At 37.4% G+C, this 4,751-nt stretch overlaps 1 long non-coding RNA gene across 1 annotated transcript; it reads left to right on the plus strand.

Moving 5' to 3' along the window:
- The first annotated feature begins 499 nt into the window (after window positions 1-499).
- On the plus strand, window positions 500-2,648 carry LOC131383867 (uncharacterized). The gene is made up of 3 exons (XR_009214263.1): window positions 500-531; window positions 1,365-1,446; window positions 2,510-2,648. It is a non-coding gene; the product is annotated as an uncharacterized LOC131383867 (long non-coding RNA).
- The last annotated feature ends 2,103 nt before the right edge of the window (window positions 2,649-4,751 follow it).

A 4,751-nucleotide genomic window follows, 5' to 3' on the forward strand; every position in this document is an offset into this window, starting at 1 on the left:
ACCCACCTTGGCCTCCCAAAGTGCTGGAATTACAGACGTGCACCTCCACGCCCGGCCAGATCTTCATATATCTAAGTAAGTGGTATACATTTACCTAAACTTTTTTACTATGTGATTTTTTCCATAGGTACTTAGGTAAGAAATGATAGTCTTTACCAACTTTAGCAACCATGTTATCCTGCTGTTTTATATTTTAGAGAAAATTTATGTTTAACTTTGTGATTGGTAAGCTGTTTGCTATCCAAGGAATTAACCATGGAGTTGCATGTCATAGTAGCAATTGTGAGTTTGTTTGCAGGTAAGTAGTAGAGAGAAAATGGTATCTCTAACAGTGCTATAGACCTTGCAGTACTGCAAGATTCCAGGTATACTTGATGGTTCTTGCAATGATGGTAGTGAATAAGCTTAATTGCAGGGTTCAAGGAAAAAAGCTGTGTCTACACAAATTTGTCATAATGTGTTTTTAGGATCCTGTCAAGAAGTCATGGTAAACCCCATCATGATCAAGAATGAGACTTTGCTTGCATCTAGGTAAGTAATGATGTAGGCCTTAAGCAAGCACACAGAAAACAATCTGATCATCAGATCTATAATTAAGTGTGGATGGTGCCTCTAACTTTTGTGTTACCATGGTTTTTTTGCAGGCATTCAGTTAAGAAATGATGTTTTCCCAACCAAGGCTAGTAAGCATTAGCCCTTATTATTTTAGAGTTTAGATATAATGTGTAGTATCTAACCAAGCTGGGCATAGTTGCATGTGCCTATAGTATGAGCTACTCTGGAGGCTGAGGCAGGAGGATCACTTGAGCCCAGGAGGTCGAGGCTAAAGTGAGCTGTGATCACACCACTGCACTCCAACTTGGGTGACAGGACAAAACCCTGTCTCTTAAAAAAATAAAAGAGGTATAATGTGTGTTTAACATTAGTCTCTAAGGAGGGCTGTGCCGGTATCCAGGTGAGTTATCCTACTCTTCCACATTCTAGTATGAACAATGAGATTTCTAAGTCAAGCGATGATGGTTTCTCTAACATTGGTGTTGATCTCAAAGTTCTACTAAGATCGAGGTAGCGTTGATGGTTCCTCTAATGAGGAAAATGACTGATACAAGTTGCAGGTGCCCCGTCCTTTTTTGCAGGTAAAACAGCATGTTTCATTAAACACATTCATCATTGAATGTGTTTCTTCAGGTACCCGTAGTCATGAAATCATAGTGAACCTAACAGTGGTCATTTATGTGTTCTTGGTAGTAACTAGGTCAGTGATAAATTGGGTCTTACCACACTACAGACCACCTGTTCTTCAGATTTTTAGGTAAGCGAGTATGGTCCCTCTAACACAGTGTTACTGTGTTTGTCTCTTTCAGGCTTCCCAAAAGTTGTTTGATAGTATACAGGCATGAGATGGTGTGACTCTAACTCATTAGATGCCTTCGTCTTTTCAGTCATGTAAGTAATGAATGGTGTTTTCAAGGCCGTTATATAAACCTTGTTTATGGCGTGTATGCAGTTTAAAAATTAAATTGTCCCTAATACTAACAGGAACCATGAGTTTTTAATGTATTTTTCTTTTGAGATAATGTGTATTTAACACTTGTACTGATAGACATATATGCAGGTATCTTGGTATTTTATCATATTGCTCATCACCACATTGGCCATGGGATTTTTGGAGGTATCTGTCAAAGAGTGGACGGTGCCTCTTCCTATAGTTTGTCTTTGTAGTTCTGCCCTTATCTAGCGTTTATGGGCCCCAAAAGATTCAAGAAACCAAGGGAATTTGTAGTTGTACAAGTAGAATTAGACTAGTACCAAACCCATTTCCCACAATGTGTTTTCCAGGGTGTGTCAAGAGATCATGGTGAGTCTATCTATGGTAATTAATATGTGATATTGCTGGTTTTGAGGTAAATGATGATGGAGAGACCTAAACCAGAGCACAGGTTACCTGATCTTCATATAGATATAAGTGATAGTTGTGTCCCCAACACTTGATGTTACCATGATTTCTTTTTAAATATTCAGATAGGAAATGATAGTCTTTACCAATTCTCAAAAGCATGAATTTTCCCTTTTTATATTTTTATATTTTAAGAAAACATTTGTTTTCTTAAAACATCACAGATCATCTGGTCTTTACATATCTAGATAAGTGATGTTTGTTTGCCTAAACTTGTTTACCATGTGATTTTTTAAAAAACAATTCTAGTAACCATGTTACCCTATTGTTCTGTGTTTTACAGAAAATTTATTTTTTTACACTGTGGGTGTTTTATGAGTTGCAGACATCCAGGTAATTTTCATATGTTCTGCATCATAGTATTATCCATGGTATTTTTACAGATGTGCAGTCAGAAAGCAATGGTGTCTTTAACCATGGTGTAGACCTTGTATTATAGCAAGTTTCCAGGTAGAGATGTATCCTGCAATGATGGAAGTGGATAAGATTATTTGCAATTGTCCAAGTTGAAAAGTTGTGTCTATATCACATTTGTCACGGTGTGTTTTTCAGGTTCCAGCCAAAAGATCATGTTGAACTTCATAATGACCATTAATGGGGGCTTTGCTTGTAGACAAGTGATTATGTGGGCCTTAAGCATCCTACAGATCATGTGATCTTCAGATATCTTGGTAAGTATACATGGTGCCCCTAACATTTGTGTTATCAGAGGTTTTTTGCAGCTATTCAAGTAAGAAATGATAGTGTCCCAATAAATACTCTGAAGCAGTATCCCTTTCTGTTTGAGTTTAGGTATGTGTTTAACCTTAGTAGTGACTAAAATATATTCAGGTATCCAAGTCAGTTATAATTTTGTCCAACACCTATATATTGACCATGACCTTTTTTTGCAGTTATCTTGTCAAGACGAAAATATGCCTCTAAGTAGGTTGTCGACTTTGAACATCTGAATGTTTCCAGGTAGATTTGAAGGGCCCCATAATTATCAAGTAACCATAGAATTTTGCAGGTGTTCGTATAGTACATGCATTCCTAACACAATTTTTATCATGATTTTTTTAAAGATTCGCTTAAGAGATGATGGTGCCTTCTCTACTGTGATTAAGGCCCATATCATCTCTTAACTGATAGCAGCAAAATCACAAATTAAATGTTATTGTTAGTTGAACCATCATCTCTTGATTGCTGTTTTTGCAGATGTCCACTCAAGAGTTAATGGTGTCTCTAACTACAATGTTGATCCTAGATACTTGCTAGTATCTAGGTAGATTTTATGGGTTTTTTTTTTAAGTTTATAGTGCCCATAGAATTTTCAGGTGTCCAGATTATAGATTTGTCCTTAAGCATTATTGTGTCTTTGGGTTTTTGTGAATTCCAATTAAAAGATTATTGAAAACTTCCCTATGGTACTGAAGGCAAGATTTTGCTTGCATCCAAGTACAAGATGATGTTGGTACCAAAGCTGATATCCAGGTAAGCAATACAGGTGTTCTTAAGCCAACATAGTGACCAAGTTTGTTTGCAAGTATTCTTGTAAGTCATGTTGACTAACCACCATAGCGACCAGGGGAATTTTGCAGATATCCTATTAAGCTATGAAGATGCCTGTAACTAAGGTGTTTTCCTTGGAAATGCGCAGGCATCCAGATAAGAGTTGATGGTGTCCCTAATCAAGATCATGACTATGGGATTTTGCAGTTAGGCAAGGAATGATGTGCCCCTACTGTGATGTTTATTTTGGCCTTTTTAGGTGTTCAAGTTAGAGATGGTGTTTGTCTAATACATTAGTGACCATGGGGTTTTTGCAAGTATCTAATTAGAAGATGATGGTGTCTGTATGTACAGTGCTGACCTCTGAATTTTGCATGTATCCAGATAAAAGTTGTTCTGTCCCTTACCATGTTAGTGGTCTTAGGATATTTTAGTTGTTCAGGTAAAGGGTGATGTGTCCTTAACCACATTAGTTACCATGGGATATTGCATGTGTCCAGTTAAGAGATGATAGTGGCCCTAACCATGGTACTGACCATGAATTTTTGCAATTTTCCAGGATACAGATAGTGTTGCACTAGCTTCAGTATTGATCGTGTGGTTTTGCAGCCATTCTAACAAGAAATTATGTATCCACAGTTCTGGTTTTTATCCTCAGATTTATTTAGGTATTCTGGAAAGAGATAATGGTGTTCCTAACATTTACTGACCATAGGTTTTGCAGATACCCAGCCAAGAGATGATGATGTCTCTATCAGTGTTAGTGTCCATGGGAATGAAAGAAAAATGGAATATTTTGTCAACTATATATTTTATTAAATTAATTCTAGCATTCAATGTTGAATATTACGTATTATTCAGTCCTTTTTTTTTTTTTTTTTTTTTTTGGTGACAGGGTCTTGCTCTGTCACCCAGGCTGGAGTGCAGTGGCTCAATCATGGCTCACTGCAGCCTCGACCCCCTAGGTTCAAGCAATCTTCTCACCTCAGCTTCCTGAGTAGCTGGGACCACAGGTGTACACCACTATGCCCAGCTAATTTTTGTATTTTTTGTAGAGACAGGGTTTCATCATGTTGCTCAGGCTGTCCTTGAACTCCTAGGCTCAATCAAGCGATTCATCCTCATCGGCCTCCCAGAGTGCTGGGATGAGCCACTGTGCCCAGCCCACAGTCATCTTTTATTACATCCATTTCTTTCTGTTTGATTTCTACACAATGACATTTGTACCCGGAGTCTTAAGCTCATGTTTATTAAATATTTTAACTTCTAAGAGTTATCAATATAGACATACATTATGTAAAAT

This window comes from Hylobates moloch, unplaced genomic scaffold (assembly GCF_009828535.3).
Source record: "Hylobates moloch isolate HMO894 unplaced genomic scaffold, HMol_V3 SCAFFOLD_7, whole genome shotgun sequence".
NCBI classification, from domain to species: domain Eukaryota; kingdom Metazoa; phylum Chordata; class Mammalia; order Primates; family Hylobatidae; genus Hylobates; species Hylobates moloch.